The sequence below is a fragment of the Xenopus laevis genome, chromosome 7S, assembly GCF_017654675.1.
Source record: "Xenopus laevis strain J_2021 chromosome 7S, Xenopus_laevis_v10.1, whole genome shotgun sequence".
NCBI classification, from domain to species: Eukaryota; Metazoa; Chordata; class Amphibia; order Anura; family Pipidae; genus Xenopus; species Xenopus laevis.
Window position 1 is genome coordinate 100,311,545 of NC_054384.1, and position 14,688 is coordinate 100,326,232.

The window sequence follows — 14,688 nt, forward strand, 5'->3', positions numbered from 1 at the left end:
GGCGACTACTCTCCCCGAACTGCCTTGTACAGACTAGAATGAAAATCGCCAGCGGGAAGGCACTCTGAGCGCTTCGTTTTCCGAAATCGCCTCGAAGTTTCCTCAGGAGGCAACTTTGGAAAACGAAGAGCTTCAAGTGCCTTCCCGCCGGTGACTTTCATTGTAGCCGGCGGGAAGGCAGTTCAGGGAGATTAGTCGCCCAGAAGAAGAGATTTGTCGCCGGGGGACTAATCTCCCCGAATCTGCCAGTGTGTCTCTGCCCTAATGGTATTTTCTTCCATTATTCAGACTTTCATTGTTGCTTTATATCCACTTTAAGTGCTGCTTGTCTCAGCGGAGTTAGGGAGGCCATACGCAATGGATCTGCTCATTTGGTGACCTCTACAAATGAGCGGAACTTTCCCTGATATGCTCACCCACAGCAGGGATAGATCGGTTAAGCCAAAAGATTGGATTACAAAGAAGAGAATGGGTGCCAATGGATCATAGGACCACATCAACCGATGCAGTCCTCCATCGCCAAAAAAATCAAATCTCCCTGATTGATATCTGCCTGATTTTTGGCCTGATATCGATCGTGGAGACCCGTCGAAAGTCTCCATTCACTGTAAGATAAGATGCTGAATCAGTCTAAAGGACTGATATCGGCGGCTTTAATCTGCCCATGTATGGTCACCTTAAAGGGATACGGTCATGGGAAAAAAACATTTTTTCAAAATGAATCCGTTAATAGTGCTGCTCCAGCAGAATTCTGCACTGAAATCCATTTCTCAAAAGAGCAAACAGATTTTTTTATATTCAATTTTGAAATCTGACATGGGGCTAGACATTTTGTCAGGTCATGTGACTTGTGCCTTCACTTTAGGAGAGAAATGCTTTCTGGCAGGCTGCTGTTTTTCCTTCTCAATGTAACTGAATGTGTCTCAGTGAGACATGGGTTTTTACTATTGAGCGTTGTTCTTAGATCTACCAGGCAGCTGTTATCTTGTGTTAGGGAGCTGCTATCTGGTTACCTTCCCATTGTTCTTTTGTTTGGCTGCTGGGGGGAAAAAGGGAGGAGGGTGATATCACTCCAACTTGCAGTATAGCAGTAAAGAGTGATTGAAGTTTATCAGAGAACAAGTCACATGACTTGGGGCAGCTGGGAAATTGACAAAATGTCTAGCCCCATGTCAGATTTCAAAATTGAATATAAAAAAATCTGTTTGCTCTTTTGAGAAATGGATTTCAGTGCAGAATTCTGCTGGGGCAGCACTATTTAATGATTCATTTTGAAAAAATTTTTTTTTCCCATGACAGTATCCCTTTAAGTCTGTGCAGGGAGGGAAAGTGTCCAGAGTAAAGGTGGCCATACACAATAACATCCGCTCGTTTGCCAAATGAGAGGATATTAACCTGATATGCCCACTAATGGCAGGGGGATATCAGGTTAATACGAACAATCAGATTACCACAAAGGGAATGGGCGCCGACGGGTCACAGGACCGTATCAACTAGCCAATGTGGTCTTCGATTGCAGGAAAAATCAAACCTGCCCCAATCGATATCAGGCTGATTTTTGCACCGATATTGATTGGGGGGGGGGGACCTGTCGGAAGCCTCCACACATGGGCAGATAATCGTCTAAAGGACTGATATCAGCAGTAGTGATAAGCGAATTTGTCCCGTTTCGCTTCACCGGAAAATTTCCAGCGAAAACAGCAGAAAAATTAGCTTAACACCAATTTTGACGCCAGCGTTAAAGTCAATGGGCGTTCGAATAATGTTGACACTCAACGGCTTGGACACGAGCAGCTTTTCCAACGCGCATCCAAATTTTTTGACGCAGTTTCACAGATTTATTTGCAAACGGTGAAACGTAGAAATTTGCCGCAAATTTTGCGCCTGATGAATTTATTCGACCATCACTAATTAGCAGCTTTAATCTGCCCATGTATGGCCACCTTAAAGCGATACTGACACATTCCTATAAAAATCATAGAAACGTGTCCATATCAAGGAGATGCTGCATGCCGAATATTTTTCACGAAAAGCCCCCCTTGAAGCCGCCCGCAGCCTACGAACTTTTGTGAAGCCAACTCTCTGACACTGATCTTCTGTGGTTGTTTCAGTGATGCTGGGGGGGGGCTTAAGTCCATAGGCTGTTTTCATTTGTAATTAGCCTATGGAAGGATCGCTCCACCCCCAGCCCAGCGTCACTGAAACAACACTGAATATCCATTAGCAGTGTCAGACGGTCAGCTTAAAGGAGAAGGAAACCCTAAAAATGAATAGGACTAAAAATGCCACGTTTTATATAGTGACCTTATTGCACAAGGCTAAAGTTTCAGCTTGTCAATAGCAGCAATCATCCAGGACTTCAAACTTGTCACAGGGGGTCACCATCTTGGAAAGTGTCTGTGACACTCACATGCTCAGTGGGCTCTGATTGGCTGTTGAGAAGCTAAGCTTAGGGCTCGTCACTAATTATCCAGCAGAAAATGAGCTTCCCCTGTAATATAAGCTGATGCTACAGGTTTGCTGATTATTAAATTCTGATGCTAATTGCACTGGTTTCTGTGCTGCCATGTAGTAATTATCTGTATTAATTACTAATCAGCCTTATATTGTGACATTTCTATTCTATGTGTACTGTATATTGTGAGTGGCTCCCTAAGCTCAGTAAGTGACAGCAGCACAGAGCATGTGCAGTGAATCAGCAGAAAAGAAGATGGGGAGCTACTGGGGCATCTTTGGAGACACAGATCTTTACTGCTAAATGTTGCCTTGGGCTGGTACAGAAGCACAAAACATAATGTACAACATTTCTAGCTACTTCTTTAGTTTAACTTTCCTTGCATTAGGAAACTATCCGGTGTGCAGCACCTCCTTGATACGTACACATTCCTATGATTTTTATAACGTGTCGGTATCGCTTTAAGGCAATGCATTCAGAAGACAAAGGCATATTAAGGAGAGAGCTATGATGCAGACGGAGTGCAGGAAGATCTGATCCGTTGAGCACGGCGGAGCAAACTTTAAGAATCACACAAAGGAAAAACCGCAGCTTTGAATGTGCCCTTTGTCTGCTCGGACGCTTGAATGGGTTTTTCATATGCCAGAACCCGACCAAAATAAGGGACTTAATAAATAAACCCTTCATTTTCAGTGAAGTCATTCACTGAACAGGTGCCCCACCGGGAGGGGCCAACCAAACAGTATTACTGATCTGACCACATACCTTACATATCTCCTGCCCCGAGCAACTGCACATTGAGGAATCTGGATGTTTAAATTACTCGCGATATGCGACCCCCCAAAAAGCCAGTGGTCACATATATGGATGAACTGATCTGATTGTCAGCTCACAGGTCAAGTGACTGATCTGCACGTCAGGATGGAAGAAGGTTGTGGCCGAACGTGTACAGCATTCAACCCTAAATGTTTAGTATCAGTACTTGCAGAATTGTATTATTTCTTTAGTCTAACAAAGGAAAGTGACCATTAGTTGGGGGAACCAAAATTACAGGGAACTAACGAGACGTTTTATAACCCGAAAAAGAAAGCCTGTGATGCACAGTGGTTGGTGTTTGCAGAGAAAATCCAGCAAAAGGGACTTTGGCCTTAAGCCACAGTTTAAGGTTGCAGCACAAGGAACATGATATTTGGCAGCCGAATATAAAGTTTTGTTTTCACTGCATTGTTAGAAGGCGAGATATGGAAGCCTAATCACCCTTTTAATCAGGGTGCGGATACACCACTTACTTCTGCCATGGCAATAATTCAAATAAAAGTGTATTTATGGTGAGATAAATTGTGTTTATTCACTGTGCCCAGGGACAGCTTCAGGCAGGGCACAGAGGGCATTTCCCTGGGCCCCCAGAATCGCCATTGGCACATGGGGGAGAAACACAGATAGAAGTACAGGTATGGGACCTGTTATCCAGAATAGCACTACTAGAGTTCAGCGCATGGGCGCTCTGCCGGAGTAACTTCAGAGACACTTAACTCTTCATCAATTATTTGCCTTTATTGTGGCAAACAATGCGAAATGGTGGCAATGACAACAGGCTGTGTTGCACTGTCATTGCCACCATTTCGAATTGTTTGCCACAATAAAGCCAAATAATTAATGAAGAGTGAAGCCTCTCTGAAGTTACTCGGGAAGATCGCCCATGGGCTGAACTGAAGTTGTGCTGTACGGACATGGGAACTGCAAACATGTAGAGTTCTTGCGGGATGCCGCTGGAGGGGAGAATATCTTCGGTTAGACGGGAAAGGTGAGCTCTGCTTTATATGTTTTCCCTGTTACTTTGTCCTGTTATCCAGAATACTCGGGACCTGGGCTTTTCCGCATAATGGACATTTCGTGTAAACATTAAATTAACACAATAGGCTGGTTCTGCTTCCAATAAGGATTAATTATATCTTAGTTTGGATCAAGTACAAGCTACTGTTTTATTATTACAGAGAAAAAGGAAATCATTTTTAAAAATTTGTATTAATTTGGATAAAATGGAGTCTATGGGAGAAAGCCTTTCCATAATTCGGAGTGGCCTGGATAATGGGTTTCCGGATAATGGATCCCATACCTGTACAATACATACTGTGTAGTCCTTTTCACTATATTCAGCATGGATTTACTGCCTACTGCCATGGCATAGTTAAGTGCAACTCCTAGCCATGGGCTGTTAGGGAGGGATGCTGGGAGTGCTAATTCAACAACAGGTGTAAGAGGAAATTACCTAGATAGGGCCCCGTCCTCCCTACACAGCCAAGGGCCCCATCCTCCATACACAGCCAAAGGCTCCATCCCCTCTACACAGCCAAGGGCCCCGTCCTCCACACATAGCCAAGGGCCCCCTCCTCCACACATAGCCAAGGGCCCCCTCCTCCACACATAGCCAAGGGCCCCCTCCTCCACACATAGCCATGGGCCCCCTCCTCCACACATAGACAAGGGCCCCCTCCTCCCTACACAGCCAAGGGCCCCCTCCTCCCTACACAGTCAAAGGCCCCATCCTCCATACACAGCCAAGGGCCCATCCTCCATACACAGCCAAGGGCCCATCCTCCATACACAGCCAAGGGCCCATCCTCCATACACAGCCAAGGGCCCATCCTCCACACACAGCCAAGGGCCCTGTCCTCCATACTCAGCGAAGGGGCCCTACAGCTCAAACGTCATCCCCAAACTATGAAATTATTTCAGTTCCAGACCACAAAACACCCCAAACGGACGCCCAAGTCTTTCTGCATCATGTACCCGAGCAGTCAGATTCCCAGCTGCCAGGACCCATCAAAGCTTGTGCACGTCTGTGTTTCTTCAGCTTCTCCAAAACATCACAGCCAAGACAATAATAATGTTTTTTTACAAGACCCCAGAGGGTGTAAAAGAAAACAAACCTCAAAAGGGGAATGTCTAAGGCACATGTTTGGATTGCTTGAAAGAACATGGACGGGCAGAGAAGTTCATCATTTCTGACCTTTCCTAATAAACAAAGTGAGCAAATGTTTTGGCCATGGGTTAGGGAAGCCCAGTATTCTGGGGCTGGATCCTGAACGATTCCTTATACCATAGGGGCACTAAAAAAATAAAGTTTCAATTTGCTCTTAAAATAACATACAGGTATGGGAGCTGTTATCCAGAAAGCTCCATATAACAGGAAGGCCAGCTGCCATAGACTCCATTTTAATCAAATAATTTTTTTTAAAAATTGATGTTCTTTCTCTCTGCAATAAGGAAACATTACCTTGTACCTGATCTAAACTAAAATATAATTAATCCTTATTAGTGCTAAAACAATACTATTGGATTTATTTCATGTTTAAATTAATATTAAGCAGACATTGTATTATGATACAAATTAGTAAAGATCCCTTATCAGGAAAAACTCAGCATTCTGGGTACCAGGTCCCGTACCTGTATAATGTTTAATAGTGTGGATACTGTCATGGGAAAACAGTGCTTTCCAGCAGACTTACATAGTTAAATTGGGTTGAAAAAAGACAAAGTCCATCAAGTTCAACCCCTCCAAATGAAAACCCAGCACTTTAATCAGTTTTTCAAAGAGAAAACTTTTTTTTTTTTATGTCATTTTAAAATCTGACATGGGGCTAGACATAGTCAGTTTTCCACCTGTTTTATCACCTGCACCCACAGATGCAATTGCAAATCCAACGATTATTGCTCAACATGTTGACAAATGCATGTGCAAAGTAATAAGTGATTCTGTAAGGGTCAGGGCACACGCTTAGATTCGGGGAGATTAGTCGCCCGGCAACAAATCTCCTCTTCTTCGGGGCGATTAATCTCCCCAAAATGCCTCACGAGGAAACTTCAGGCGACTTCGGAAAACGTAGCGCACCTATTGCAATCCTGCTGCCGATTTACATTCTAGCCGGCGGGAGGCAGTCCGGGGAGATTATTTGCCCCCGAAGAAGAGGAGATTTGTCGGCGGGCGACTAATCTCCCTGAATCTAAGCGTGTGCCCTGACACTGGGCGATTCAGGGAGATTTAGTCGCCTGGTGACTAATCGCCTCGTCTTTGCAGTGACCAATCACCCAGAATGACTTCCCTCTGTCTTGCGCCGGCTATAACGAAAAGTCACCTGCGGCATGGCACACGCAGCACTTCGTATTCTGAAGTCGCCCAAAGTTTCCTCGTAAGGGGGCATTTAAGCTCATTAGTCTTTTTCACCCAAATTTGTGTGCTAGTCTTAGCTCAGTGAAAAGCTCAGGACGCTAAAATCCCCACATTTTCCCATTAATGGCACAGGATCTCTACATACCAAAGTGAAGTGCAATAAAATCCCCACATTGCATTCATTCTGCACATAACCTTTGTTGTGTATCTCACATTGCAAAGACTGCACCATCCCCAAAGCAATGCTATTCTAGCAAATAACTGAACCCACACCCTGTATAATGTACCCAGAGCATTCCTGATTGGGCTGCCGGGCTCTCTGGAATGGGCACCAAGCTGCACCCAGAGAATTAAGGCATTCGGTTGTATGGAGACAGGCAGAGGGGAGTGAGCACATTCTAAGGCTGGAACTATTAATCACCAGCCACTGGAATCATTATTGTACAGGGAACAAGAAATAGAATAGGACTTTCCTTTTTGCCAAGAGCCAGTTCATATGATCCCTGGAGGGAATGATAGAAACTCTAAAAAGAAAGAAAGAGAAGAAGAAGAGAGTGAAAGAAATGGAGTCAAGTCTTGGAATGCAAGGGGAGGGGGAATGCTGGAAAGCAATTGGCCGGAAAGAAACATAAATCACATAAATCAGAAATCAACCGAATGGGCCCTTAAGGCTGAAAGCTGCACCAGGCTCATGGGATGTAAATGTACAGACAGCTCCCATTCATTATAATGCAACACAGGTGCATAGAGATGAACAACCTGTTGCTCTCCAGTTACCTTTTCACTACAACTCAACCCCCCACGAGCAGTGTCGGACTGGGCCGGCGGGAAACCGGGAAAAAACCCGGTGGGCCCCGGCCCTCTTGGGCCCCCGCCGGCCCAGTCCCGCTCCTAGATTGGCCCCCGAACAGCAATTAAAGTTGATCGACGCTGTTGCGCATGCGCGCATTGGGCCTGACGATTGCACATGTGCACGTTGGGCCTGACGTTCGCGCATCCGCGCGTTGGGCCTGGCGTTCGCGCATGCGCACGGGGCCCCCGAGGTTCACAACCCAGTCCGACCCTGCCCACGTGGAAACTTCGGATGACTTCGGAAAACAAAGCCATCCCGCCGGTGATTTACATTCTAGCCGGCAGGAAGGCAGTTTGGGGAGATTAGCCGCCCCGAAGAAGAGGCGACTAATCTCCCCGAATCTGAGCGTGTGCCCTGACCCTAAGTAAGGAATGGAGGGGGCATTTAAGCATTATTTTCCAAAGCTGACTTCACGCTACTTCGGAAAATGAAGTGCCGCGTGTGCATTGCCGAAGGCGATTTTCATTTTAGCTGACGGAGTTGGCAGTTCGGCGAGATTGTTGCCCCGAAGAAGAGGAGATTTGTCGCTGGGGCGAATAATCTCCCTGAATCTGCTCGTGTGGCCATACTACAACTCCCACTGACCCCTCTGCCTGTACAGCTGCATCAGAAGCAGAAAGATAGGGAAGGAGCTGCCTATTGGTGACATTGTCCCCTGATGCACCGACTAAGCAGTCTGCAGATAAGGGAAGCTGACAATATCATGAGTCACAGTGTGTGTGTGTGTAATACTGTCCGAAGTCTGTCCCAGGCTTTATTGGGTGTCTGCTAGTTCAGATAGACAGGCCACAGATAACTGGAGTCAACAGTTCAACCTGCCACTGATCACTGATAAATAAAGAAGAGGAAGAGGCCAAGACACAGGGGTGGCCAATACAGGTATGGGACCTGTTATCTAGAATGCTTGGGACCTGGTAATGGATCTTTCTGTAACTTAGATCTTCATACCTTAGGGTTAGTGATCCAGGACTGCACCGGCAAGTTGATGCAGTCCTGCGACCCGTCTGAGCCCATTCACAGTATTGTAATCGGATTTTTTGGCCCCAGGGCCGAACGTTCAGATTCATCCGATAACGCCCAGCCCAGTAGTGGGCATATCGGGTTAAGATCCTCTCATTTGGCGATCTTGCCAAACGAGCAGATCTCATAGTGTATGTCAACTAGAAAATCTTCTAAGCAAGAAATTAACTCAATAGGCTGGTTTTGCTGCCAATAAGGATTAATTATATCTTAATAATTTGAATTATTTGTATAAAATGGAGTCTATAGGAGACAGCCTTTCTGTAATTTGGAGCTTTCCAGATAATGGATCCCATACCTGTATTGAAATAAGATTTCTCCTGGCACAGGGCATTGGTACAGTTCACCAAGTTTCAGCTACATCCTCCAGGATCCTCAGGCAGGGTTTAGACACTAATTATGGGATGTGTAACTGAAAAACAGCTGAGGGGTCACGGGTATGAAATCCTTCTCTTACTCAAGAACATTCCCTATGTCCCTAAGGAACAGGGAAGCACCTGTCTGGCACACACAATTCACACTGACACAAATGGCAACAGTTGAGCTGGGTTATTCCTAGAAACACCTATTAACTAGAAGAGGAATGCCTGCCCTGCACCCCCAGCTATTCCTGAACTTCACCTCACTGCATCTGACCATCTTCATTAAAAATCTGAGAGTGAGGCTTTACCGGCATTATCCACCCCACAATACTGCTATTGGTTTTATTAGGACACAGACACCTCTTTTAAAGGGGTTGTTCACCTTTGAGTTAACTTTTAGCATGATGTAGACAGTGATATTTTTAATTTGTAATTTATGGTGGATTTTATTATTTGTGGTTTTGAGTTATTTAGCAGCTCTCCAGTTTGCAATTACAGCCATCTGGTTGCTAGGGTCCAGATTACCCAAGCAACCATGTATTGATTTGAATAAGTGACTGGAATATGAATAGGGGAGGCCTGAATAGAAAGATGAGTAATAAAGAGTATCTGTTTTTTGATGGGGCCGGTGACCCTCGTTTGAAAGCTGGAAAGAGTCAGAAGAAAAAGGCAAATAATTAAAATATAAACATAAAACATTAAAAATGAAGACAAACTGAAAAGTTGCTTAGAACTGGCCAGTCTATAATATATTACAAACAAAAAGAGCAAACAATTTACTAGGCCAATCAACCATCCGCAGGTCAGTTAAACCTATTCAAACTATTATTTACAAGCTTGTAACAAACTAGAGTACCATGTACACTACACACACTTCTTCGTTGTGTTACTAACTTTCCAGATAGTGATTGCAACAATGCATCTAAAACGTAACCTTTACTCCGTGTTACATTAAAACATGTTGCCATCCGCATACAGACGCTGCTTTATAAATGAAAAGTGCAGGACAGTTTCCTTAAAAATACACAAAATTAAAAACAGCACAGAGTGGAACGGTGGATTCTATTATAATCAATATTGTGCACTTAATAAACTACCAATGTTTAATTGCTTAATGCAATAAAGTGATTAGAGCACAGAGGAAGCAGACCCTGCGGCTGCCCCCTGCACCCGCAGGGTCTGCTTCCTCTGTAGTTATGCCCATAATGAAGCAGCCCTTGAAGGTCCAATTAACTACATGTAGAACAAGCAGCTGAACATGCGACCTGTAAACGCTGCCACTACTGCGAGCCACATGACTGGCAAGGCAACACCTTAAAGTGTCTCTCCGCAGCTCACTTTACACAAAAACTGTTCCAAACCCCATATTCTTTTATATTCCCCAAATGTGCTAGTGTGCCTTGCACCATAAGGAATAATGTGCAACATTTCTAGAACTTCCCTCACCTCAGCACAAAAGACCCTCAACCCGGCAGGGATGTCAATCATCTCTCAAAGTTGTAGTGAAAGTCCCGATTGCTACAATGTCTCCTAGTGGAACCGGTGCAGGTGAGATGTAGCTAATGTGTCACTCATTCAGCTCCTCCGTTTCCAGCTGCTTTCATGTTGCGACTGGTTACACAGTAGGACAGATCCAGTCTCCCTGAGCACTTAATGCCTTTAATTATTAGCTGGAGATGAGTTCACATCCTTTTTGATCTTTTACAGCTATAAATACGTAATAACAGGGAGAGTTTTATGATTCAGGATGTTTCTTTAGGAGCGCACGGTAGATGTGTTAATAGGAATGTCCCACGGGCAGCATTGTACAGACTCCCAGATAGCTAAACCTACACACTGTCCATACACAACACCCTGCCCATAGCCATCACCCTACCCATACATACCCAACACCCTGCCGATACATGCCCAACACCCTGCCCATCACCCTGCCCATACATGCCCAACACCCTGCCCATACATGCCCATCACCCTGCCCATACATACCCAACACCCTGCCCATACATACCCAACACCCTGCCCATACATACCCATCACCCTACCCATACATACCCAACACCCTGCCCATACCCATACATACCCAACACCCTGCCCATAAGCTTCACCTACAATAATGCCATAAATGAAGTGGGACAGACCAGCAGTCTGCTCTTTACACCCCAAGAGAAGTTGCAGCTTCTACAGAAGCTCTTGGGCACAGTAGAATTAAATTTACCACCACAGGGATAAATGTGCATCAATGCAGCAGCCAATAAGGTACTTGCCTTTAATTTTCAAACTGCTCTGGACTGATAAATGCTAATTGCTAATTGCTAATTGGCTGAAATCTGTTGATTCAATTATAATAATAACAGAGGAGCCTCACTGCTCATTGCATGCATACTGAACCTACATTTTAAACATTAATCAGATAATGCAAGGGATAATGCAAGCTGATTAACCCTAAAATGCCCAGCTGCACCTTATTTAAGAGGATATATCAAATGTGCATCTGATCAGCATAAGGGCGAAACAGGATCAATATGTGTAAAAGCGGTCTAAAGTCACATGACAGTAAGGGGGTCAGTTTTAACTCCACTGAAACCAAAGATCCAGACAATCCTAAAAACACTATAGTTTTTGTGCAACACTTGTACATTTTCCTCCTAGTGCCATGAAGGCACCCACCTGTGCCCACCCACTTGGCAGCTGAAACCGAGCACCCCCAGACCGACACCATCATGTCTGGCAATTCACTGGCGTCACAGGCAGCAGCAAGTGATTGTGTTACACTTCCCTCCTCTGTGCAGATTTATAAAGTTCTACACAACTGGGAAACAATGACCTGGAACCTGCCCCACATTCACACAATAGATTCCTTCTCACTGCTGACTGAGTACAACACAGACACCACTATAATACACAAAAGCCATGAATATCTTGTAAATTATATCCTTATAAACAGTGATGTCATCAGTTATAAACGGTGAGTAGTGATGTCACTTTTGTTGCATGACTCACAAAAACTGGTGTATTATAATAAATATCCTCATATTTTGCAACAAGGGGTACTTTATTTATTATAATACACAAGTTTTAGTGAGTCATGTGACAGAAATGACATCAGAACTCACCGTTTATAAGTGATGACATCAGAACTCACCGTTTATAAGGATATAATTTACAAGATATTCATGGTTTTTGTGTATATATATATATATATATATATATATATATATATATATATATATATATAGCATTGTCTAATGTTCCTAAGGATTTCCACACCCCCTAGGTTCCATGTATAGGAGTTAAGGGCAAAGACTGACCACAGGCCCAGAGATTCCCTTCCCATCACAAGGGTAAATTCCAGAAATAAAACAGACATTATTGCAGTTGGTCATCTTTAACGCCCCGAGTAATCTCCAGGGATTACAATAAAACAAAAGAATTTGGCAAATGTAATAAACAGGAAAACCTCAAATATGCGGTATCCCCGAAATAAAAAAAGTGGCTCCTGCAGCTCCTCACCTGGCGCTAAGCGCTAACACAGCCATGTGCACACGAGATGCAAACGGAGTCCTCAGCCTGCGACTCTGGCGCAACTAGTCGCACTACAGACAGTAATTTAGAAACACGCGCTCAGTTAGCGCCGAGTACTTACCGGTCTGGGGATGTCTCCTACTTTGGCTGAGGAGCTCCCATTGGGATCCCATGCACCGGCGGCCACCCCTCTGCTGTCACCAAACGGCTGTGCGATAATATTCTAGTTAGGCCACTCCCCTGTCCCCCGCACATTACTCTGCTCACGTTTCTGCCTCTTGATCTGCCCCAGCTCCTACTTCTGCCGCTGCTTCTCTCACTTTGCGCTTCCTTTGCTCCTCATCATCATCATCATCGCCTTCCTCCTCTCATTCACTCCAACTTCTCAGGCTCTACCTACAGCCCCTCCTTCTCTCTGTGCGAGGGGCGGGCTCTCCTGCTAAACAATGACTTTCCCCACCCACTGGAACAGCCCACATTCCAAACTGCTCTCCCCCCTCCTCCTGATCCTGAAAGGGTGGGATTGGATTTGCCTGAATCTCATAACCAATCATCATGGGCACCGCACTAGAGTTTGGGTTCTGCAGCTCTTCAACCCCTCTAATTAGATTTCCCAGGGATTAAAGGGCAAACTTAACCTTCAAATAAATTTTGGTGCATATTAAAGGAGTTGTTCACCTTTGAATGACCTTTTAGTATAATGTATAAGGGCAGAGACACACAGTTGAATGAAACTTCAGGCGACTTCGGAAAACGAAACGATCCAAGTGCCACCCCGCAGGTGATTTACATTGTAGCCGGCGGGAAGGCATTTCGGGGAGATTAGTAGCTCGAAGGATGGGCAATTAGTAGCTGGGCGACTAAATCTCCCCGAAAAACCTTCCCACTGGCTAGAATGTAAATTGCCTCGTGAAGCAACTTTAGGGCGATTTCAGAAAATGAAGCATACTGATTGGCATCCTGCCGGCGATTTACATTCTAGCAGGTAGGATGACTTTTCGGGGAGATCAGTCGCCCGAAGAACAGGCAATTAGTTGCCATGCGACTAAATCCCACTCCGAATCTTCCTGTGTGTCTCTGCCCTTATACATCATACTAAAAGGTAACTCAAAGGTGAACAACTACTTTTTTATGCACCCAAATTTATTTGAAGGTTAAATTGCTCTCCGAATGCCACCCCACCAGCGATTTAGATTCTAGCTGGCGGTAAGGTATTTCGGGGAGATGAGTTGCCCGAAGAAGAGGCAATTAGTGTCCGTGCGACTAAATCTCCCTAGTTGTCAGGCGACTAAATCTCCCCCGAATCTTCCTGTGTGTCTCTGCCCTTATACATCATACTAAAAGGTAACTCAAAGGTGAACAACTACTTTAATATGCACCCAAATTTATTTAAAGGTTAAATTGCGCTCCGAGTGCCACCCCGCAGGCGATTTAGATTCTAGCCGTCGGGAAGGCTCTTCGGGCAGATTAGTCAGCCGAGGAAGAGGCGTTTAGTCGCTGGGCGACTAAATCTCCCCGAAAACCTTTCCCACTGGCTAGAATGTAAATCGCTTGTGAGGCAAATTTGGGCGATTTCGGAAAACAAAGCACACCAATTGGCATCCTACTGGCAATTTACATTCTAGCTGATGGGGAGGTTTTTCGGGGAGATTAGTCGCCCGAAGAAGAGTCAATTAGTCGCCGGGCGACTAAAACTCCCCCGAATCTTCCTGTGTGTCTCTGCCCTTATACATCATACTAAAAGGTAATTCAAAGGTGAACAACTACTTTATTATGCACCCAAATTTATTTGAAGGTTAAAAAGTGCCACCCCGCCAGCGATTTAGATTCTAGCCGGCGGGAAGGCTTTTCAGGCAGATTAGTCGGCCGAAGAAGAGGCGGGCAACTAAATCTGCCTGAAAAACCTTCTCGCTGGCTAGACTGTAAATCGCCTCGTGAGGCAACTTTGGGCAATTTCGGAAAACGAAGCACACCGATTGGCATCCCGCCTGCGATTTATATTCTAGCCGGCGGGATGTAGTCCGGTGAGATTACTCACCCCGAAGAAGAGGAGATTTGTTGCTGGGCGACTAATCTCCCCAAATCTGAGCGTGTGTCCAGGGCCAGAACTAGGGGTAGGCAGAAAAGGCACATGACTAGGGCGCAAAGTTGGAGGGGCGCCAGGCACGGTACCTCTTCTGCCAGATTCCCCCTAGATCAGACCCTTGAGCCCCCAACTGCGGCAGCAATTACAGCAGCTATCGCTCCACCATTCATGTGCACGCACTCAGGCACGCATCTCCAGGGCGTACACTGATCCGCACAT

The 14,688-nt window shown here is 45.2% G+C and overlaps 1 protein-coding gene across 5 annotated transcripts in view; it reads right to left on the reverse strand.

The window, feature by feature from the left end:
- plekha4.S (pleckstrin homology domain containing, family A (phosphoinositide binding specific) member 4 S homeolog) overlaps window positions 1–12,847 on the reverse strand; it is a 64,366-nt gene extending 51,519 nt beyond the window's left edge. For 2 of the 5 annotated variants that reach the window (XM_041571626.1, XM_041571628.1), the window contains exon 1: window positions 12,505–12,847. The gene's annotated coding sequence lies outside the window, so the exon portion shown is untranslated. Of the gene's footprint in view, window positions 1–10,307; window positions 10,569–12,371 lie in introns of all 5 variants that reach the window. The other 3 variants (XM_041571629.1, XM_041571627.1, XM_041571630.1) reach the window with 3 other exon arrangements.
- Window positions 12,848–14,688: the final 1,841 nt, after the last annotated feature.